The 23,930-nt window shown below is 38.7% G+C and overlaps 1 long non-coding RNA gene across 8 annotated transcripts in view; it reads left to right on the forward strand.

The window, feature by feature from the left end:
* The window catches only part of LOC120886630 (uncharacterized), a 48,157-nt gene extending 24,437 nt beyond the window's left edge, over positions 1 to 23,720 (forward strand). For 2 of the 8 annotated variants that reach the window (XR_013438876.1, XR_013438880.1), the window contains exons 3-7: positions 6,104 to 6,166; positions 8,640 to 9,597; positions 13,344 to 13,467; positions 14,403 to 18,002; positions 20,835 to 23,720. This is a non-coding gene — a long non-coding RNA (uncharacterized LOC120886630). Of the gene's footprint in view, positions 1 to 6,103; positions 6,167 to 8,639; positions 9,598 to 10,201; positions 10,276 to 13,343; positions 13,468 to 14,402; positions 18,003 to 18,371; positions 18,462 to 20,834 lie in introns of all 8 variants that reach the window. The other 6 variants (XR_013438879.1, XR_013438878.1, XR_013438877.1 and 3 more) reach the window with 6 other exon arrangements.
* The last annotated feature ends 210 nt before the right edge of the window (positions 23,721 to 23,930 follow it).

Consider the following 23,930-nt stretch of genomic DNA (forward strand, 5'->3'; position numbering starts at 1 on the left):
GTCAGAGTTTTGTTCCTTAAAACTTTGTAAGTACATCATCATCTTTTCAAAGAAGGCATGGAATTGTTATTATTTAGAATACCAGCTGAATTCTAACTCTATCCTGTATTTTGATTTATTTCTTGTGGGATGCTCCTAACCTGTCACTTTGCTATTGTGTTAAATGAGAATAATTTCATAACACTTGTTGGAAAGTAGGATTCTTGTGCATTTTCACTAGTAATACAGTTATACTTTATTGAATATTACAGGGCACACACTTTGATAGAAGTTCATCATACTTTGAATTTGTTCCTTTTACAATGTGAAAGGTGTCCCCATTTGATAGGTGAGAAATCTGAAAGGTTACACAGGTTTGAAAACTTGCTCAGTAAAGATAGCACAGCTGGAGGTGATGGAGCTTGGAATCTGTCCCAAGATTGCCTGATCCCAGATGAAAGCACAAACACCAGCTCATGACAGAAAAGTTGCACAGGGTTGGAAATGACTATAGCAAGGCATCAATCTTTAGAATAGTTCTCTGATCCCTGGAGTTCTCATATTTCTTCATAGAATAGGGTCAAAATATTCTGTTGTTCAATAGTATCCTCAATCTCCCCAGCCACACCCAGTGTCTCCCCAAGATACATACTTGTGGTATGGTTGAAAGTTCATTTCATTGTTTCAAAGTCTTTTTCTGTCTGATATTCAATTTTAATTCCTTTCCCTTTTTGACTTCTCCATAAAATTCTGGCAGTCTCTGAAGCTCCGTTCTCTCCTGATGGTGATGACATTCCAACTCTATTACTCTTTACCCCCTTGGTTCCATGGGGGACTTTTCTAAGGATTGTTTGTTTTGCTGGAGGACTGGTAAATGATGTGTTTCAGAAGTGACATTTTGACTTGTAGAGGCCAGGCAATCTGGACATGGAGAGAATTTCTATAAATCCCACATGTTTTTCTGGATTTCAATGCTGTCATCTTAAATGCAGCATCTGTAGCATAAAACTGCCAAAGAGGGTCATATTTTTATTTTTACCAATAATTCTAGGAGACCGGCTATTGCCCAGATCCAACAACTTAAATTATTTACTGACTTTCTATTAAATTGGGCCATTATTTGTGAACACGAAAGATTTGGTGTAGTATAAAATATCTCTTTGGCACTGCCACATAAAAATGTATACACATGCTACGTCCAAAAACAGTCTCCTTGAAGAACAAGATGAAAATATAATGGCAGCTTTAATTTTAACTGAAGACACTTACAATATTACACTAGCAAAAAAGAATTCACCACCAGCTGCACGTCGGAGAGACCAAGGGACTGATCAAATCTATCACATGGACAACATTTAAGTCTTTGAGTGGTAGGTGTGCACTACAGCTTTCAGTAAGTCTGTTACCAGATGAGCCAACTTCAAAGATGTGGTGGGCGGCCCAGAGGATAGTGGGAGGCGGTGAAGCATCAAAAGCTTCAAACAAAATTGAGGTTAGTTTTTTTTTTTTTTTTAAATCTCAAATTCACTGAGCACAAAGATATTTTGAGATATGTTGACAATGACCTAATATTTATTTTCAGTTTTTGTGACGTTAGTATGCAAAGACAGATTAAATAAATAATGCAAATTAATTGCATTTATATTTTAAACAGAAGAGTACTTCAAATGCAAATAGGAGACATCCTGTCTACAAGGATTTTTAGCCAATTGCTTGATACATGTGGCTGTGTAGAGGATTGAGTATTATCCAAGAGACACAGATGGGATGATTTAGGCACAAACAACTTTTATTTTGTTACTTCTGTGCAAACTCTCGACATACCTGACTCTACAAAAATTATAGTTTTGATGTACATATGAAAGCCTTCAATATATATCCAGAAACTATATATAAAACACTTTCTTGGCTAATATCTAAAGTCATTAAACTTTAATATATTACAGATTTATATTGTTTACAGATTTGTTGCGACTTAGACTTAGACAGTTTGAAGTTATGAACCTTTTATTTAAGATTTCGGTTAAAATAACATTTCCCACCTGATTTGAAGCAGCAGTTTCTAGGATTGTTTCTGTTCTTTTTAAAAAATGTCCTGCATATATACTGTGGATGTATGAGAGAATAAGCTTAACAATCTTTAAATACCAAGAAACACATATGTTCGAGATGTTTGTAAAACTTTTTCCTGAGCCCACCAAGTACCCACTCAAGTATTTGCCTCTTCCAAGTGGGCCACTAGGAGCTTAGAGCCAAGTTTGTGGCCCACCTCCAGGAAGGTATAGAATTTCATGACGTACATGTTTGTACACTAGCCTCAATCCTGGCTTGAATTTATTTTCCTACCCCTTTTTCTAAACTTTCTTTAAAATTAACTTTTAAAATCTTAAAATCTTTATGATCTTAAAATTAAATAGTTTTAAACTTTAATCTTATCATACTACGTAAGCCACTTTAAAAATCTTTCTCAAACCAAGTAGGGAAAAATAAATAAATGAAATAAAAAATATGGGATGTTTTGACACCTATAGCTAATTCATGATGTAAATACCAAAACTTCAACTCTGCCTTTTTTGCATGGGTGATGTAGAGTTGTCTGGATTTTTAAGGGTAAAGTGGAATTAGAAATATTATTCTCAATGATGAACTCATCCAGGTCATAATGAGGATAATTATTTTTGTGTATCTTTATCCCTCTGGGATATGCAATAATTGCCTCTGTGCTTTGCCAAGTAACATTTAAATATTGTTATTGGTTGAAACAAAATGCAAACCTTTGTCTGGTCTCATTTGATGTATCCCAAAGCAAAGAAAGATACAGAGAAGGTAACACCCGGATTCGCATTTACTAAGGGATTCCAAATAATGCCCTAAATGACTATTTTGGAGCTCAGTTACATGCAGGTGGTAGAGGATTTATGCTGTGAATGCCTAAAATACTTTCTCCACCGAGAGGAGATTATTAAGTCCTAGCGAGCCTGAGTGTTCAGTGCCAATACTAACCATTAGCTTTTGGCTCTGAGCCATGACTGTCTACTCTGCAGTGGATTCTGCCACCAAGGGGAAGGTCATTAAGGGCTGTTCTTTATTCTCGTTAGTATGTTCCAACATAATTAACAGAAGTTGTTCACCAGATGGCTTCCTTCCTGTCAGCAAGAACCTCCAGCTTAATGGGCTATGCAGGATTCTTTACTTTAAGTGGGTGAGGCGGGAAGCAAATTCAAAATATATCATCTTTGATCCTCCCACTTCTAATTAGTTCTAAAGGTTTTAGATAATAATGTAAAGGAGGCAGGGAAATGAAATCATTCTAAAAATCAAAGCCTCACAGAAACCCAATAGGAGTTTTACACATACCTGGGGGTGTTTCTTCCCTCCCCCCCCCCTGCTTGGTCTCCACCCATCACAGAGAGAAGTGCAGAAACGGTTGTCAGTCTGCCACCAAAAGATATTTCTAGAGCCTTAGAGCTGAAATGGATTAAAAAATCTGATAATATAATTCAATAAGTGCTTACTCAGTTCCCACTGGCTTCAGAAATGGTACTGAGTGCTGGTGATAAAATATTGCCCCTCTTGTCCTGCAAGTTAGAGAGTCTTGAGAGATTCTGAGACATAATAGGCACTGGGCAGTGGAGTTTGGTAAATGCTGTGCCAGACACCACCCTTAGAGCTTTTCCTCTTTATTGAGAAATAAGCCGAGGTCTTCCTTGGGTATGCTGGCTCTTGCACATGGTGTTGGGCACAAGGCAGGTCTGCTCTGAGCTAATCTTAACTGTTCTCTTGCCAGTGTTTGGCTTAACAACTGGACAGATGAGCCATGCTGGCCAATAAATCAGGAGGGACAGTTTACTATAAAGCATTACAAAAAACATCCAAGGGCTCAAATCAAGTGGCTTCTCTATAAGCTTGTTACATTTAGGAAATAATTTTAATATAGCAAAATAATAAAAAGATTTTATTCATGCTCATTATCTCAGTTATTATAAAAACCTTGTAAATCATAGGAGATAAAAACTATTCCCTTTCTACAGAAGGGGAAACTGAGACTTAGAGAGATTAATGTGTTAGGTCTGGATAAAGCTACCGAGCTCTGAAATCAAGTGCTGTTTTGACCACATCTTCTTGTTTCTTACTTAAATAGTCAAGGCAAAACCTTAGTTGCACAGCCAAGAATGCAACATGATCATAAAACCTTTTTTTTTAATGCTTGAAAAATACTAACTGCTTCTTTTGAGCTTGTATCCTGAGGATTTTAAGTTCAGTTGCTTTTTCTTCATGCGTAAAGAAATATTTGGAGTCAAGTAAGGTGAAAAGGCTTTCTGATGTAATAATTATCATTGAAAATCAACATAGGCTACTCATGATTGGTGATTATTTTAAAAGGTGTTTGAGGAACAAGATGAAATGGTCTAGTGTTGAGTGTTGCACACCTGCATTCCACCTAGAAAGGGCTTCAACAGGGATAAAGAGGCTAGTAGTATGCTCCATATAAACACTGGCCAGAGTAGCTATAGGCTTAATCATCATTTGCTATAGCTCAGTTTTGAAGACAAATTGTCTTCATTCATTTACTATCAGTGTTAAGACTCTTTTGTTGTTAAGTGACAGAAAGCCCAACTCCATCAGTTTAAGTGGTTTCTCTATAAGCTTGTTACATTTAGGGAATAGGAGATGTATTGGCTTACAAAATTGAACAATATTCAGCAGGCAGCTCTGTCTTCAGGAAAAACTTGAATTGGGATGTCCAGTCCTTGACACCAGATTCCATGTATAGGCTTTCCTTTCTCTGGAGTGACTCGATTATGACTCTAAATGGTGGTCCCAAATGTTAGACTTACTTCATCATAGCATGCTATTCATTGGAAATAGTGTTTGTTTCTTGGAGAACTCAAATGAAGTCTATAATTGAATCCCACTGCCTAAATTGTATCATTGTGGTAGATTGAGTTATTTATTGGTCTTTGTTATGGCTTCATGGTTGGCAGTGTTCCCTTATCTCCTTGGCCATGACTTGACCATGTGACTTTCTTGGTGAAGGGGATATCAGCAAAAACAATACAAAAAAGGAGCTGGACAGACACAGTTGAGTTTGCCCTCTTGCTGCACCCCTGCCTTTTACTATAAGAACAACATGCCTTGTATAAAAGACAAATTGTGCGAGGCAGATGAAAGACACATGGAGCAGCCCTAGACATTATCATTGGCTTGGAGTTGATACCACGCAAGCCAACTTAATTAGTCAAACCTCAATCATCCGCAGAAAGGTGAGCAAGAAATAAATGCCTTTTGTTCATAAGCCACTGAGTTTTGGAATAATTTGCATGGTATGATTATAACAACAGCCAAATGATATAGTCACTAGCTCACTCTACTCATTCCTATACCAACCACCGAGGCAGGAGGTTGGAATAAATTGGGTAAATCCAGACTATGGAGTCTGCTACTGGAACCCAGTGCTGGATCTGGCTGGCCTTTGGAATAAAGGGTAAAAGTGTAAAGAAATAACACTGCCACTGAGAGGAGATTGTGATGAGCAGAAATGACGGCTGTCTCCTGCATCCACCATCACTAAAACTTACTTTTAAGTGATGGATCATATCAAGGTGCCACACCTTCCATTCTGAGCCATTAGAGTAACTGACAACCTGACAGTATGTGGCAAACTGATCAATGAAAGGGAATTGAAAGGGGAGAAAAACAACCCTCCGAGACTATGTCTTATCTTGCATCCTAGTGCCCAGAACAGAGCAAGTTGGGGGACTTGTTACCATTGTGCTCTTTGGGAAAACCCTCAAATGTTGGGTTTGGTTGTGAGCATCATATTTCAAGAGGCACATTGCTAAATCAAAACTTGTCAAGAGCAATGCAGACATGCTAAAAAGAAAAAGTGGTTGTCTTATTGGCAAGGCAGATGTTGAAGTGAGAATCAGGGTCAGCAAAAGCACAGATGACAATTATTTCTAATATCATAAAGACTGGTGTATGGAAGAGAGATTTTTCTTAGTCTGCATTCCTCCAGAGGCAAACTCTTCTGACATGCAGAAATGTGTTATTTCTGAAAGCATATGGGCTTTGGGACTGCAAAGATAAAATCTAATTCCAATTCTGTTCTTCTACTTTTTAGTGGTATGTGCTTACTAAAAAATTCCCTGTCAATGTCTGCGGCTGCCTCATCTGCAAAAGCAATGTAAGTAGACTTGTAATGTAAATAACAATGTAAATAGATTTCAAAAGTTATTCATGTAAAGCTTGGCCCTTTGTAGAGGCTCAATAAATGTTAGTTATTTTAACATTGATGATACCATTATTATTAGAACTATGATTAGTGCCAATATGCGGAGTTTACAGGGAAACCAATTTTGGTAATATATAAGGTAGTAAGAACACAATGTCCAAAAATAGAATAAATGTCAGAGTGAGTCCCCTGTTCTAGAGACTGTTTCAGCAGAGGCAGGACATCAGGAATGAAGTAGAGAGAACTTTCTGAGAAACTATACTGTATAAATTTCTGGGGTGCCGTATAACTTCAGGATACCAACATTAATTGAACTGGGAGGCAGTTTCATTAACACTAGCCCCCAAATGAGTGAGACTGAACAGTATTATAAAGAGGCTACACATCTGGACCCACTGGGGACAATCTTGGTTTAGACCTATTTGTCCTGGGTGACCCAGTTTGAATGATACCATTATAGGGTCATCCTAATTATAACTAATCCAGCAAGTAGAAGTCAAGAATATTGTTATTTTTTAAAATAAGCTATCCCCTCCCAGAATTTCTACTTGTCCTGAGTTTGTCTTCCCAGGGAAGTGGTATTATCATCTTCAGTAACTCGGCCACACACCTTTAGGAAGCTACTTCAGCATTCTGCCCTCCTCTCTCTCACCTTCAATCAGTTGCCAAACCCTTTTGATCCTGTCTCCTAAACGCCTCCCCTATCTTCCCCTTCTTTCAAGTCTTCCTGCTTTAATTCAGGCTCTTGTTACCTCTTGCCTGGAGCCTTGAAAAATCCTCCTAACAGCTGTGGACCCATCCTATTATCCATAAACCCCACTGCCTCTGGCGTGCACCTTTTAGAGTGTGCCACTGGTCTTGCAGGTTCTTTTCACTCACCTAGAGAAATAGAATCAAGTTTTTGTTGTTTGAGTCTTCCTGCGTTGTGTAAAAATAGATGGGAATATTTTCATCAAACATAAAGGATATGTTTGGGATGGTAGGATTTAAAATGTAGCATTATGGGGACTATGAAATCCCCAGAAGGATCTCAGGAAGGCATCTCAATGGTGTAGGTTGTTAACCTTCTGAGTAGCTGGAAAGAAAGCGCAGGATCCTGCATGAGTCCTCCTGGAAGAGATACAGCTAATAAGGTCAACCATGGACAAAGAAAAAAGAATGGCTTCCAATCAGATCCTAAGTTGAATGTTTAAGGGCAGGTTCTCTAAAGGGCTGATTCTGATTTCATTGGGTATTGATTTTCTTTTTTTTCTTTTTCTTTTTCTTTTTTTTATTGGTTGTTCAAAACATTACAAAGCTCATGACATATCATATTTCATACATTAGATTCAAGTGGGTTATGAACTCCCATTTTTTTCTATGGAGTGCTTTTCTCTTCTATTTTTTGGAGGCGGGTGTAACAGGGATTGAACTCAGGAGCACTCAACCACTGAGCCACACCCCCAGTCCTATTTTGTATTTTATTTAGAGACAGGGTCTCACTGAGTTCCTTAGCACCTTGCTTTTGCTGAGGCTGGCATTGAACTTGTGATCCTCCTGCCTCATTCAGCCTCCCAAGTCTCTGGGATTATAGGAGTAGGCCACTGCACCTGGCTTCCATGGAATTGCTTTTATTGTGTGCAACCTAAGACTGTGTTTGCTGGGGTTACTTACACAAACTTGGTGGATGATTCCCTTGCACAGTACTGAGTGACCAGCTGGGATGGAAAAATTGCCAGATGGGCATTCACTGTCTTCTAACCCGGCCGTTAAGTCTACGACGAAAGCCTATTCTCCAGATACAATGTACAGACCATGTTTTGTCTTTTACATGTGTCTACATTTCCCTTTTTTGACCAGGGTTCAGTTGCCCTCCCCATGTGACGATTCTCCTATCACCTCTAAATGCGGGAATGTTCCTCATGAATCAGGGCTCAGCAGATGGCTCTCCCGTCATAAGATTCTGCCAGATGATGGGGGGGGGCATTCAAAATACCCTCCTACATTACTCTATACTGTTTGTTATCTATGTTTTAAGGTAGCCACTTGCCTAGATATGTGTCTTTTAACGCTTTAGGCCTGCGAGGAGAAATACTGTCTTACTCATCTTGGTATGCTCTGTAGAGATTTTCAGTAAATATGTGTTGAATTAAATAATATTTTCAGAGAGGCTCTAACCATGTTTTAGCCACCTTCTCAGCATTTAGAATTGAAATATATCCTAAAAAGAAGATTATGAATGCCTCACTGTGTCACAGTGAAGATCAGACAGTGGGAAATGTCACAGGTGCAGAAATCGATTTTTTTCCTTTGCAGTTAACAAAGAATAAGAGGATCATATCCACCTTTTTAATCTGAGGATTTAAAATTTTTTGAAAAGTAAATAATACGAGGAAATGTTGCATATAATAGAATAATCCTATTTAAACATTTTTTTTTTGTACAGGAGAATTGAATCCAGAGGTGCTTTGCCACTGAGCTACATCCCCAGCCCTTTCTGTTTTTCATTGTGAGACAGTCTAAATTAACCAGGCTGACCTTAAACTTGCAATCCTCCTGCCTTAGCCTCCCGAGTTGCTGGGGCTATAGGTGTAGCACCACGCCCAGCCCTGGTTTTTGACTTTTGGTTATGTTAATATTTAATTCTTTGCTTATTCTAATACTGAAGTTCTTAGATTTGCCTTTCATATGTGTACTATACTGAATGTAGGACTGGGGGAGTGACTCCTTACACTGCTCACCTATTTTGAGCAATAATCTCTAGAGAGCATGAAATCTTCAGCGTAATTGTTGGCCTCAATCGGAGTGATTTTTGAATTACCTTATGGGTTGCAGTCCGTGGGCTATCAGATTGCTTCCTGTGTCCTATGAAGGTTTAAACCAACAACCACAAGGGCCTATCTTTCAAGCATAAAACATTTGGACATTAAAACTTCTTTCTGGCATCATGCCTGAGGTCAGAAATCTGCACTTTCAGCACATTTCACCTGGGATTTCTCAACACACATGGCCTGTGCTCCTTATGCTTACTCCACTTCCAAGCTTGCAGTTGTGATGGAAAGAGCCCAGCTTTGGAGTCAATTGGAAAAGAAGTAGAAAAACAGGACATCACCCTGGGCAGCCAGTGAGAAAGACACCTTTCTGTGAAGAGACAGCCCATGACACCATGTTATCTGGAAATCATTTGAATGGCTCAAGGTGAAACTGAGAAGGGCATTTGCATCTAGGTGGACACAGACACAGAGGGACCATTTCCATAAAGACAGTGAAGGTCGGGCAAGAGGAGACTGTCACAGGACATATTCAGAAGGGCTGTTACTGGATTGGTTAAATTCTGCTGTAGCAGAAATACTAATGAGATCCTCTAATTGGAACTGACAGAATGAAAGAGAAGAAATAATTAGGTGAGTACTCCGTCCTTAAAGAACTGTGGAAGTACATAGTTAAAAACAACATTTGGTCCATTTTAAAGGGGGTGACCAAGGCACCTTCCTCTTGAGGAAGGGGAAAGAGAAGGGTTTGATGAAAGTGCCAAGCTCTGTTGGACCAGTAACCAAGGATGGAGAAGCCCCAGGGAGTGCTCAGAGGGGCCAGGAAAGTTGCTCTGTGCAGATGAAATCACATCCAGCTGTGGCTCTTGCCAGGCATGCCCAGAGTTGTCCCCTTCTTTTCTGAAACCTTTAGAGTCTCCTTAGAAGTGAATCCCAGAGGGGACTTAGAGATGATTTGATTGGACACTGTCCTTCACAGTGGAGATGAGCACAGAGAAGGTGAGGAGCCCAGCAACACAGTTCACAGAGCTGAGTCTTGAATCTGATTACCAGATTTCTCACTGGTGCTTTTTCCTTTGGAGAACGTGCCTTCAAATCGTGTAGTATCCCCACCCCAAGGCTGACTCTCCCCTGAGTGGTCATCAATTTCACATCAAAGAAAAGAAGGCACAGGATCCTAAAGAGGGCCTCCAACGAAGAAAGTGTAACTTTGGTGTTTCGTCTTCTTTCCCTTCAGAACAGCATATATATTTATTTCCAAATTGATGCAAGAGTCGACTTGAAGCACCTTCACAACAACAAAATAAGTAGGTGAGGCTGTCGATGTTAATTAGCATGACTTAATCACTTTGCTCCATGAATACATATAATTATTATTTATAATTTTTTTTAAAAAAAAATTTAAAATAATCCCAAGAGGTAGTGATCATTGGCCCATTACTACAGGAGAAAGAAGGTAAGAATTTTGCCAAAGGTAGCAAAGCTAGTCAATTCCAGTCTGCCTACCTTCAAAGCCATTGTTCCCGTTTCTTCACTCCCGTGATGAAACCATCTAGCTTCCTCCCTCAACTCAGCTCCTGAATGGGTTCTGTGACATTACCAAAAGTTTACACTCTTCCCTGCCCTTCTGCTCTGGTCCTCACTTCCCTGACCTGGGTTCCTGTGGAGCTCTGTGACACACGGGCACCCCAGACTCAGCAGGCAGGTTTTGTCACTTGGATCTCTTGTTCCCAGTTGAGAAGCTGCCTTTGCAAGCTCAGCTCCAGACACGTAGAGTCCTTTCAGGTTGGGTTTGGAGAGGCCATCCAGTCTGGAGCACCTGGACCCAGGGATGCCGAGGGAGGAGGTCTGTTTTCACAGGAAACTGGAAAGCTTAGAGAATGAAAATCACTGCAGGGCTGGGAGGTGACAACGGAGTGGATAGTGCGATCTTCTCTTTCTTTCTCCTAAGAACAAGTATCAAGAGTAAGACTTGAGGTACAGCTAGCAGCTCATAGTCCGTGATAAAACAAAAACAAAAATAACACATTGGTCCTCTGTCCCCAGAGAGACCTTAAGCCAACCTCAACATAGAGGGTTTTCTAATGAGGGTGGGGATCATCACAAGCTGGGATACCTAGTGGCTAGGATCATGACTATGGAATGGTGTGGGCAAAAGAGGGCTATGGAGAGTCTCACGCTGGGAATGAAGCATCTGTACCCTGGGCTGTTGGAATTAGAAATACCAGGTCCCGGTTGGGTTGCATGGAGGCAGGAAGGAAAGATCTGGAACTGGAGAGATGGGCTCTTTTAGCATGTAAGCAAAGTTTTTTTTTTTTTTTTTTTTGAGTGTTTCTACATCAGAATGGTTTCGGCTTTAAGCAATAGGAAAACCAACTCAAACTAGCTTATAAAATAAGGTTTCCCTTTAGTTTATGGCTGGGCTTCAGCTTTACCAGATCCAGAAATTCAGCCATGTCATCAAGGACTTAGTGTCTTTTCATCTTCCACACTGCTGTCCACAGTGTCAGTTCAATCCTAAGGCAGGTCCTCCTGGGGCTGTGGGATGGCTGCCAGTAGCAATTCAGTGGGGGAGTGTTTGCTTTCCTATCGTTCTGTCTTAAAAGTCAGAAAGCACTTCCTCAGAAGCTTCCAGAAAATTCTCTCTTTGGTCATATGCCCATTCCAAAATCCAGTTACTGTCACCGGTGACAGGTTAACCCTTTAGATACATCGGATCTACTCCCTGAGTTTTGGATGAGTCTCCAAATGGCTTTGATTCCATCTCCTAGGATCTGTATCTTTTTTTCTTTTCCAACTTTATACATTGAAGCCTGATTCCCAAGGTGATGGTAGTAAGAGGTGAGAGCACTAAGAGATTATTAGAAGATGAGGGCAAAACCCTCATGGGTGGGATTATACCCTTGTGAAAGAGGCCCAAGGGAGCTGATTTGCCCTCTCCACCATGTAAGGACATAGCACAAAGGCACTGTCTATGAAGCAGAGGGAGACTCCCAGACACTGAATGTGTTAACCCCTTGATCTTGGACTTCCCATTCTCTAGATCTCTAAGAAATTGCTGTGGTGTATAAGCCACCCAGTATATGGTATTTTTGCTGTAGCAGCCCAAATAGACGAAAAGGACACCCAAAGGAGTCTGAAGATTAGGTTGTGAAATGAGTTTTCCTTGGATGGAAGTGGAGGGGAAGGGAGGGGCAGAGGATTAGCAATGATGGTACCATGTGATGGACATCATTATCCCAAGTACATGTATAAAGACATGAATTGGAGTGAACATACTTTATATATAGAGATATGAAAAATTGTGTTCTAGATGTGTAATAAGAATTATGATACATTCCACTGTCATATATTTAAAAAATAAAAGCAATTTAAAAAAACAAAACAAAACAAAACAAAAAGAAACCAAAACTAAGAAAAGTCTAGGTTGGCCACTGGAGGCACTGCCTTCTATTCCAATATTTCTGCCATTTCGTTTTTTCCAATCTTGAGTTTTCCATATGCCAAAAGTATTTATTTAATCCTCTCCTTCCCCATAGCTCCAAGGGGTTGTTTTAAGATTAAGATGTATGTAAAAACAATACTTCAGCTTCTTGGGAAGAAAGAAAATGTGCTATCTGTTGTTATTTCACAGTATTTGGTAACAAGATGGGGATTTTCCAAGTACATGGAAATCTTCTCTTGTTGAGATACAAATCTCCTGCTTATGACAGGTGACCAGAAGTACCGCTTTTTGAGCTCAGCCAAGAAAATAATGAAACTTTAGGCTGCTTGTGGGGAACCACCCATGTCTCTGAGTTGGTCATTGGCCATTGTTCTGAGGCTTGGACTTCCCTTTTGAGTTAGTGAGGGCTTGCTTCGAATCTCATTCGTTAGCTTCTCTGCTCTTGAGGGATTTGATCTTTTCGGAGCAGCAGTATCAGAAAACACAATACTTTTATTAAGTTCATCAAACAGCCGACTCTGTCCTGGGGGCCAGAATATGTCGGTCTGTTATCATGGCTGTGTTCCAGGACTCCTCATTGCAGCTGTTTCAAACACATTTTTGGGCTCATACTTATAGTATGATGCTAATCCTTTTGTTCACTCAATTATCTCTTGATGTGTAATCATGATCACTATCAAACCCCAACATGATCACTATCAAACCCTAACATAGGCTCAGATCCAGGAATAGCACTGAGCTATGCTTTGTTCAGAAGGAATTACTCAGACATGTTGCCTTGGGTGTGATCCTCAGTGACCTGAGGGAGCTCCCTCTGCGCTCCATTCTCTCATAACTGTGTATACCACCTGCAACTTTTATTTTAAAATACCCTTCATTACACCAATGATGACCATGTTAGCACAGGTCACTGTTTTGGACTTTTCACTTCCAGGTGCTCCAAAGAGTCCTTGGCAGAAGATGACCTATAAGCACTCTGGATGCTTCACAGAATTGGAAGAACCTAAGCTCAACAGTAAGAAGTCCAATGTTTGGGGAGAATTGACTTTTGTTTTAAGGTACCAAGGATTAAATTCAGGGACATTCAACCGCTGAGACACATCTGCAGCCCTATTTTGTATTTTATTTAGAGACAGGGTCTCACTGAGTTGCTTAGCGCCTTGGTTTTGCTGAGGCTGGCTTTATCTTGAGATCCTCCTGTTTCAGCCTCCTGAGCCACTGGGATTATAGGCATGCTCCACCATGCCCAAGGAGAATCAACTTCTTACTTTCCTGTCCTTTGCCATGATTCCTCAGCTACTGTGTTCAGCACCAAGTCTAAATTTATTTCCAGATCATTTTATTTTCTTCTGCTGTTATGCCATGATTCTCTGTATATATTCTGTAATCTGTAAATCACCAGGTTATCCACAACCAATTGATTCTGTGTAAAATAAGATGGAGAAAAGAGACAACAAGAAAAATTATTTTTAGAATAGAACAAGGAAAATGTATCAAGAAAAAAAATAAAAATAGAAAACAGGTAGCTATTGTAGTCTTCATATCTGCAGCTGGTTGCATAGTTGTAGTTAGGTTTATGATTTCCTTAATTCACTACTCTCACTCTATGTTCTTTTGGCTTTGACAGTTTTATAAAATCAGAGAACTGACTCACACCTCAATACTTACAAGTCCTGAGACCTTGATGGTCTTTCTTATTTAGAGACGTTGTAATCATCCATTAATCTTTCTAACCTTTGGAGGCCGATGTTATTTCTTCCCTGAATGTTAGAATTCACTAGGGATGACATCTGGGCCTGTAATTTTCTGTCAGAAAAAAATGTTTAACTTATAGATTCTATTTCTTCAATTCATACAGAACTATTCATACTTTAAAAATTACGTTTGAGTTTATTTTGGTAATTTTTTTCTAAAAGCTATGTTTGTTCAGAATTTTCCAACCGATTGTCATATAATTGTTTGTAACATAATATTGTCTGTTTAATGTTTGTAGTATCTGTTGAATGAGCCAATATGAGGACTGCAAACTTTGTTTGGTTGTCATGATCCCTTGACAAGTTTGGGTATGCTATACTTTCATGATCATTTCATCCAAAATATTTTCTCATTTCTACTAAAAATCCTTCACTTAAAGATGATTTTTAAAGAGATTGATTATTCAATTTCCAAACACTTGTTACTGATTTATAAATTAAATTCCAGTTTTTCTATTGTTACTGATTTATTACCTAATTCCAATATAATTAAATAATATATTCTGTTGATTTAAATCTTTAAAAATATGTTCAGGTTTATCTTATGGTCCAGAGTGGTCAGTTTTGTTAATGGTCTGTGTGGTGACGATTAGGAAAAGAAGGTGTTGGAGTTACTGAAAAGAGACACTCCAGAGAAAGGAGGACAGCCACCCTTACATCTGGGGAAGAAATCCCTCAGACCCTTGGAGCACAGGAGATGAACAAATGCTAATGAACTCTATCTGGAAGAATTACTCCAGGAATCTTCCTTACAAAATGCCCCAATTTAGCTCTCCAAATCTGTATAAGTACCTTAAACTTAATTGACTCCTGGGTCTTCCTTCTTCATAAGATGGCTCAGACCATTATCTGATCACCAATTCCCTTAACCTTACTGAAAATACTATTAGAAATGCGAGGAGACAGCCAAGCTCCTGCATTTCCCACACAAAGCTACTATTGACATATCTGGAGACCTTCCTCACCACCATTCAAATAGCCATTAGTCCTGGGGTGATGAATGAAGGCTGCCTTGCTGCTGATGGGAAGGAATACACAGGACAGGTTGGACTTGACTTCTCTTAGACAGTCCCTCCAAAATACAGAACTGAGCTCAAGTATGAGAGCTAAAGTTCCAGCCAACTTGGAAATCATATGGGAGGCAATCAACCTGAACCCTACATTGATCCAGGTCCCACAAAGCTAAAGTTCCCCCAAACTGTAGTCGATTTTAGACATTTATATAGGCCTACAGATACATTATATGTCCCTGGCACTGTGCTTCTTGTTTAGAAGTTAGGTAATATTTATTTTGCCTTCTTCCCACAAACACCATGAATTGCATATGTCTTAGGGGTAATTTAAAAGACTTTCAAATATTTAAGGAAACCTGTCAGTAGATCATGCAGCCCTTATATAACTGGAAATATCTCTGCTAAATGAGGCTATCCTTAGTTAATTGGGGCGCTTCATAAGGAGATAATTGAATCAATATTCATACTTTGTGAGCAGTTACCCATATAGTAGGAATCATTTAACTGTAAGAGGTAATACAAAAATTTGTCCTTGAATTTATCTGAAACCGTCAATGACAGAAGTTGTAGAAGACTGTAGCAGGTATTTAGGGAAGCCTGAACTCATAGGCCAGAGTTGTTATGGATTATAGAATTACCCTAATTTTTTGTTTGTGTTCAATACAAAGTTTGCAATTGGTAATGTATCCACTATTATAAAGTATACACAGTATTATAAACTCTACAGTGGTAAACAATAATGCCCTAGCCCTTTATATTCACTCACCATTGCCCCTGGGTAGTGTATGAGACTTTTTTTTTTTTTTTTTAAAGCTGGTTGGGTCCAGAATCCTAGAGGGCATGGTTGAGATCAGTGCTGCAGGTTGTTATCATCCTGTCGCTTGCAGTTCTGTTGATAGTAGCCTAAATGAAATGCTGAATGAGACAAATTGAATAGATTTGGTCCCAGCCTTGTCATTCATGTTAATCAAGAGCCATCAACAAATGACAAGTTAGTGGGAAATTTTATGAGAAGCTAAGATGGTGTAAAAATTATATTTGTATATCATTGAGTGATAACTCCCTGATAATTCTTCTACATTTCTTCACATCTTGTGAAAGAGTCATTGCCTATCCTCTTTCATATTGTATTTTCTGTTTGTATAGCAAATAGCTTTGGAAGATAGAGATCGAATCCCTTCAGAGACAAAGCACAGGCACACTTTTTGCTCATTATTGAATCTTTAGTTTTTCTCAGCTCAGTATTCCTTTCCTGTAATGCAATGTATTGTATATGCAACTATCTATTCAGAATCATCTGTCTCATCTCCAAGGAACTTGAGGGCAGGGGAAACTGCTGCAAATACAGTATGTGTTGCTCAATGATGAGTCTATGTTCTAAGAAATACGTTAGTCAATTTTATCACTGTGCAAACATCATAAAGTGTAGATACACAAACAGATCACATACCTACACTTGTTGACTATATGGTATGTCTTGCTCCTTCTAGACTATAAACCTCTACAGCATGTAAATACTGCAGGCAATTGTAACACAAGGGCATTTGTTGCATCTAAGCATAGAGTTGTACTGTAAAAATATGGCATAAAAGTTACAAAATGATACAACTATATATGGCACTTATGAATGGAGCTTGCAAGACTGGAAATTGTTTTGGATGAGTTGGTGCATGAACAGTGAGTGAAAATAAATGGCTAGGACATTATTGTTTACCACTGTAGACTACTTGGTTTCAATCCTTCAATCATAGCAAATTGCTCTAACTAGCACATTGTATCTCTGATCAAAATTTTCAGATCTATAAATTTGTCCTATTGGAGAATTCTTACTCTACCTTCCTGAGCCCGGCACCTCAGAAGGTGGTTTCTGTACACAGTTCCACATGTTTGCCCATATACATGAATGATATCTTCCATACCTCCTTCTGGATTTGACTGGCAATTGTCTTTGATCTAATCTCAGAGTCTTTCCAGGTCCCACAGGAAGAGCAGCTTCCTTCAACTTTCTGTGGGTGCTCTGGTTTTGAGCTCATTTGGCTCTGATTAGTCTCAAAGTATAAAGCCTGTTTACATTCAGCTTTCCAGAAATTTCTCAAATATTTGGTAGACTGATGACCTCTCCTCCCTATTCTCAGGACTGTTATGGAGTTAGTCCCCATCATAATCCTTCCAGTCATCTCATTAGGAAGAGAAGGAAATAGTTGTGTGTGTTGTCTTCCATTCTGAAGGGGAAGTCCCCTATTCAGTTTTCAACTGGTGAAACTCACTTATGCCCTACAGATGGTCAACTTCCACTGGTCCATTTCAGACTGATTCTACTTGATCTTTCTGAATTTTGAGTTGATCACTCCTTTCTAGAAAATCTTTGATTCTCTCTTTAAGTACTTGATACTTTCCTGGGTCTTTGACATTTTTTTCCTCCAACTGTTTTATAAGTTTCATTTCTTCTCCTTAACCTCTCAGTTGCTGATATTACCATCTTTCTATCTTTTTTTCTTCTCTTTTCTGACTTTTTAAAATATTTTTTTAGTTGTTGATGGACTTTATTTTATTTATTTTTATGTGGTGCTGAGGATCGAACCCAGTGCCTCATGCATGCTAGGCAAGCACGCTACCACTGAGCCATAACCCAGTCCCTCTTTTCTGCTTTTTAGACTTTCCAGGAAGTAAAAGAAAATCAAATTGCATAAAAAGGAATAAGACCAAAATGGGAATTAAATACCTCATCAACAACCTTACATATTAGAATATGAATGTAAGACTTTAAGATAATTTTCATAAGGAATTTCAGGTTTGACCAAATTATTGGTTGCAACCAAAAGACAGGTAAGAATGCAAAGACTACCACAGATCCTAGTATAATCTGTACGCTCTAACTTCCAAATCTATACATTTAGTTCAAATCTGGACTCTGAGATTCTCACTTATTCAACTAGCTAATGAATAACTTCATCTGAACAGCCTATATGTTTAAAAAAATTAACAACATGCCTCATAAAATCTATTACTTATCTCATATCTTTTTTTCCCAACAAATCTCACCATTATCCTACAACCAAAATTTTGGTCATCACCAAATTCTTCCTTTTCTTAATCCCCAACACTAACAAGTCATCAAATCTCTCAGTTTTCTACTGATTATTTCTCTTTGCTATCACATTTTTTTTTCCTCATTGGTGCTCTCTTAATTCACAGCCTCGTCATTTTCTGTTGGCTGCCCTACCTCAAACCTTGACCTCTTCAAGTCCCTCCCCTACATTATTGACAATTATAAGCTCTCTTCAAGTAAGTGTAATTATGTCTTTGCCTTGGTTCAAAGATTCAGTAGCTCCCCAGTTCTTGTAGGATAAAGTCCCAGCTTCTTCATTTCATGATTCATCTTCTACCTTTCCCTTTTTGCTTCTGATTCTTCCTCACCTCACATTCTTTGCTCCAACTTTTCTATATTATAGTGTACTTGTACCTCTTCAATGCTGTTTCATGCTACCATATTTTTATTTTCATTGTTCCTGTTCTTTCAACTGTTGATGATAGCCCAGTTATCCTTCAAGACAGCATTAGAATTTCTAAGAAAAACTTTTCTAAATCCCCATGTGAACTTGCCTTTCTATACAGATATCTATCACATTTTCAAAAATGTCTCTAGCATTCCCAGTAAACACTAAAGAGTCTACTAAATATTCTATATCAACTGACGATTCCTTAAAAGTATGGACCATGCCTTGCTTATATTTATGTAATCAACACAGTATTTAACACACAATATTATTAAATGCATGAATAAATAAGTAAATGAGTGCATAAAACCTTCCTCATTATCCTCTGTTCTGGAAAATCCTTTTCCAAACTTGACTATTGTCCTTAAGCTATTGTCTAATTCCCTTCTTTCCTTTCATAAACCAAATGCCCCAGATAGGCTCAGAAGGAATCTGAGAATGTCAGGACATATACAAGCCTGAAAGGCATCCAACCCATGAGACTGGTGCCATGAAACAGTTGTAGGGAAACACATTGGAGGCAGGTCTGGGTAGTCTCCCAGGCCCTGGTACACTATACAGTGGTACAGATAAAGTAGCTGAGAATTCTCAAGCTCAGAAGGAAGACAGAAAAACAGAAGAGGTAAGAAAACTAATGGATCATAGTGGGTCTGGATCAGGATCCCATAGCAACAAAAGAGATCAGAGGTAATAGGAAGGCCTGTGGATTCCAGCCTGCTACTCTGAAGACCAGCTTGAATCCACTCTGTACATGCCAAGAAGAGAAGCTGGTGCCAGAGACCAAGCAAGTAGAGACACCTAAACCAGGGCCAGTTGGTGCTAAATGTCCTCTTCTCAATGCCAGGTCACAAGGAAAGTCTTCCAGGAAATTAACTTGCCTCCCAGGAGAAAGGAGAAAAGGAAGAGATAGGAGATAGTGCATGAGATCATAATACTCAGATTTGCTAAAATTCTTAAGGTCCAACAGTGTATACCAGGATGGAATAGGGCAAATTTCTGTCCTAATGAGACAGGAGATTTGAGAGAAATAATAATAATAATAATAATAATAATAATATAATAATAATAATAATAATAATAACACTTTTCCACATCTGAATCCTAAAGTGAACATTTGGATCCCCCTGCTTCTACCCTTAGTTACCTATGGGTAGATGAGAAATCAGGAAAGTAGGAGATTAGAAACCATATACTCCAACCATTCCAGGAGCGCCCTCATTTCAAATATTCTGTTCCCTCTTGGTCTGACTACAATTGTTTAGATACCATGTAGCCCATGTTTTGGTTTAAAAAATACTATGCATTTTTTTTTAAGTTATGGTTTTCCCACTGCCTCATACCTGGGGAGGAGAACAGGTGGTAAATTACATTGGGCTTTCCAGTTTCTTTGGCCAGGATCCTTGTATTGTTAGTAATTTTAGATGGCATGTGCTGTACAGATGAATATGCACTGGTGTTTGAGGACTAGACACATTTAAATCTGTATTTTGGGATAGACAGTGTGTATAGCTTCTGCATTTATTTCATCATTTCATTGGTCATTATGCATAACAAATGTGACCCTCCAGTGAAAAATGAGGATATGGATAGAAACATATTATTAACCCTTAAGGGAAGTTTTTAGGAACGCCAAGGTTAGTTAGTGTCTAGTTAAATTACCCCCTGGAAGTTTACATAGAAATGGAAACAAACAGAGAAGCTCAAGGACCTCTTGCACAGCTAGGAGTGGGAGGAGAGGGAAGTTGTAATTAAGTTTCCTTTGTCATCAACCTCATAAATTACTAGAATGTGTCTTACTTAACTGCTGGCTGCAAATCCAAAAAAGCTCTATCTGCTGACTTGCTTAGAAATTTGGTTTAAATAGTTGAAAAAGTAGGAGACTCTTAGATTCAAACCTTTGGACTTTGTAGAATTATTAATAAAACTTCTAAATTAATCAGAGAAAATGCTTAAATATGTTGGCCTAACAGTCATCTGTGCCATTTTTGCTGGATGGAGAAAATATATTTTTTTCAACATCATATTTAATTTCATTAGCTACTGTTGCTTTGGGGGAATCTACTTATTACACAAAGATAAACATTCTCCCTGTGATAAGGCTGTGTTTATAAACTGGGTTTAGGATGAAAGAAAGCCCTAAACTGATGTGTTTTCCTTGCAGGGTTAATGGTGCTTTACTAATCCCCTTTCTGTGGGCCAGTGGGGCTCAGGCTTTTGAGCATTTCTGGGGACTCTTGCATATTTGCTTCTGGAGCATTGTAACCTGAGGAAGTCCTTTCGCTTGCACAAGAATGTGAAGAAATGACGACCCTAGTATGGCATTATGTAAAAATGTGAATGTGTAACCTATGTGATTCTGCAATCTGTATTTGGGGTAAAAATGGGAGTTCATAACTCACTTGAAACTATTGTTCGAAGTATGATATGTCAAGAGCTTTGTAATGTTGTGAACAATCAATAAAAAAAAAAAAAAGAAATGACGACCCCCCTACACACCCCCTTCCTGGAATTGAACCTTTGTACAACAAAAGAATCTACCAAGTTTACTACTGGGAAGCAAATGAAAATTATTTGTCCATTTAGTAGATGAATAATTTAGGCAGGGCTCCTCTATTTCTTTTTATTTGCTGACCGTGGATATGAATCACTTCTACATTGAGGAGGGGGCAGCAAGTCTATTTCTATGTTGAGAAAGGTCCAATACCATGGGGGCTTCCCCACTTTTCTCAGGGAAAAACTGAAGATTTAGATAAAATATATTGTTAAATATTTCAAAGCTACAAAGAGGGATAAGGAATTATGTAATGAGCAGCTATGTAGAGTATCTAGCTAATGAAATCAGCATTTCAAACAAGATTGAAGTCCTCATGTACACCCCTATCAAACTTCCTTCCTACCCAGACTTCAGTCTTTCTTTCCCTGTCAGATGGAAAATTTTAGGATTTCTCATACATGAATGTGTGCTTAAACAAAAACAGTGTTCCTTTACAGATTTTAGACCATGTAAATAGAATCTTGCTGTCTATATATATACATTGGCAACGTGCCCATTCTGGATTTTTAGCTTTATCCATGTAAATAGTGTTTTATCATGAATTTTATCACACACATTGCTCTGTGACATCATTTACACTATATGCTGTCTGAGTTTTATCTCCTCAGGGAAGTCTTTCTTTCCTCCTAAACAGATATAGGAATACTTGAAGCCTTAATGGGAACTACAGAGGCAGAATCTACAGCAAATGCAGCATCTCCACCTAAAAGGAATCTCACAAAGAAAAAATGTAAAAACAAAGAGTAAATGAACCTTTTGTAGTTCTACCATTTATATTAAATTAGTTCTATTGTCCTTTTTTTTTTTTTTTCCCTACCAGGGATTGAACCCAGGGGCCACATCCCCAGCCTTTTTTTTTTTTTTTTGTATTTTATTGGAGACAAGATCTCCCTGAGTTGCTTAGGGTTTCACAAAGTTACTGAGGCAGGCTGTCAACTCATGATCCTCCTGCCTCAGCCTCCTGGGCAGAGTACTTTCTTTTGTATGTATGCTAGGATGTGTTTCTACAACTAAGTTCACTCTTTCTACACATGGCATTGAATATTTTAAATGTTGAAATAAAAAACTGAGACCCATGGTCACTGGCTAATGTTCTTCATGGACACAACTCTTCCAGTAGGTGAAGCATTCCTGGTTGCTTGTCTTAGCGTTTTCTTAGTCTCACAGGAGAAAAAACCAGATTAGGAGAGTTGGCAAAGTCAGAGGAAGCCTAACTTCAGAAGTGGCAGGTTCCAAGAAGTTCCAGAAAGGCCGCTATTGACAAGAACCAGGGCATCTTTTCTCTTTGCGTCTTAAATTCTTACACAGTGGCAGAATGCAAGAGGCCAGCACGTTTCCAAAATGGTGAGGCAACCTCCTGATTTTAAGGAATGAATTAACAAGTGCCTTGGGCAAGGTCAGGGGGTGCTGACTTCCAGGCCTGGCTTCTATTTCCTAGGCCTTCTATCTTTTGCTCCCTCTACAAGTGTTAGTCATTTTCTTATCTCTTCTGTTGTAGCCTCAGTAAGCCTGGAGATTTTGATCTACTGAAAAGTGTTTATTAAATCCTCCTGAGTATTCCTTTGAAATGCCTCTTATCCTCATCCCTTCCTCTCCACCACTCCCCTTCCCGCCATCACTTCACACCTGGTTGGCTGACATGGGCAACTGGACGAGGTGAGGCCACCCTCTCCCTCTTAAGCCATCCTCATGCTATTCATCCTTCTCAGACACTCTCATTCCACAGCTCCCTAGTCCCCCAAACCTCAAAGGCCCTTATTTTCTAGGACATCAAATCTAAGTTTCCATTCTGAGTTTTCCAGACCCAGAATTTTTTCCCCATCCTTTTTTGGCCCTTACTACTTCTTTTTCATGATACTCAAGTTCAGCTCTACTTTGCCTAATCTCTCTACAATCCATGAATATGCCATTCTCATGCCTTTCTTTGCTGATTTTTTTTTTCTTGGAATACTTTGTTTCTGTCTTTAAGCCATTCATTCATTCATCCATTTATAAGATGTATATTGGAGTTCCTTTGTGCCAGATTGTAGCATTTTCTGAGATCAAGATATTTTTAACCTTAACTTTTTGACTACCTCATCTCTATTAATCTTTTATTTTTCTTAACCACCTTAAAATATAATATTATAATATAATATAACTACCTTAAAATAATATGATATAATATGTTATAATACGATATAATAATGCCAATGTTATGCACAGTACCCACCTCCTCAAATAGCATTCATTTAAACAGCAAGAGGAGTGCAGAGAATTTCAACCTTTAGAGAAGCATATGAGAGAAGAAATATGTGAGGGGGAAAAAAAAGTTAAATAGAATGTGATTAACAGCGATGATTTTGAACTAGATTCCATATAATCTTACTTGTTTACTCCTATTTCAAATATGTTTTATCCTTATCTTTTTGCTGGATGATAAGCTATTTCAGGGCAGAGGCTAAGCCCTCTTTGAATCACCTTGAATTTCTTAAAAATGTGAGACACACTTGAGCCTGGACTAACTTTTAATTTTTTTCCAACTTCCACAAAATGGAATGATTCCTTGCCTACATTCCCAGACACAATCCTGATGAAAGAGGCAGGGAGCAGCCACCTTCCCAGTCTTATCCTCTGTTATATTTCCTTCAGAGATGGAAGCTGTGGATAAGAGGGAGACATCTATGTAACCAGGAGAGCCTGGTGCCCTTTACCCTTCCGGTG

Source organism: Ictidomys tridecemlineatus, chromosome 5, assembly GCF_052094955.1.
Source record: "Ictidomys tridecemlineatus isolate mIctTri1 chromosome 5, mIctTri1.hap1, whole genome shotgun sequence".
Classification (NCBI taxonomy): domain Eukaryota; kingdom Metazoa; phylum Chordata; class Mammalia; order Rodentia; family Sciuridae; genus Ictidomys; species Ictidomys tridecemlineatus.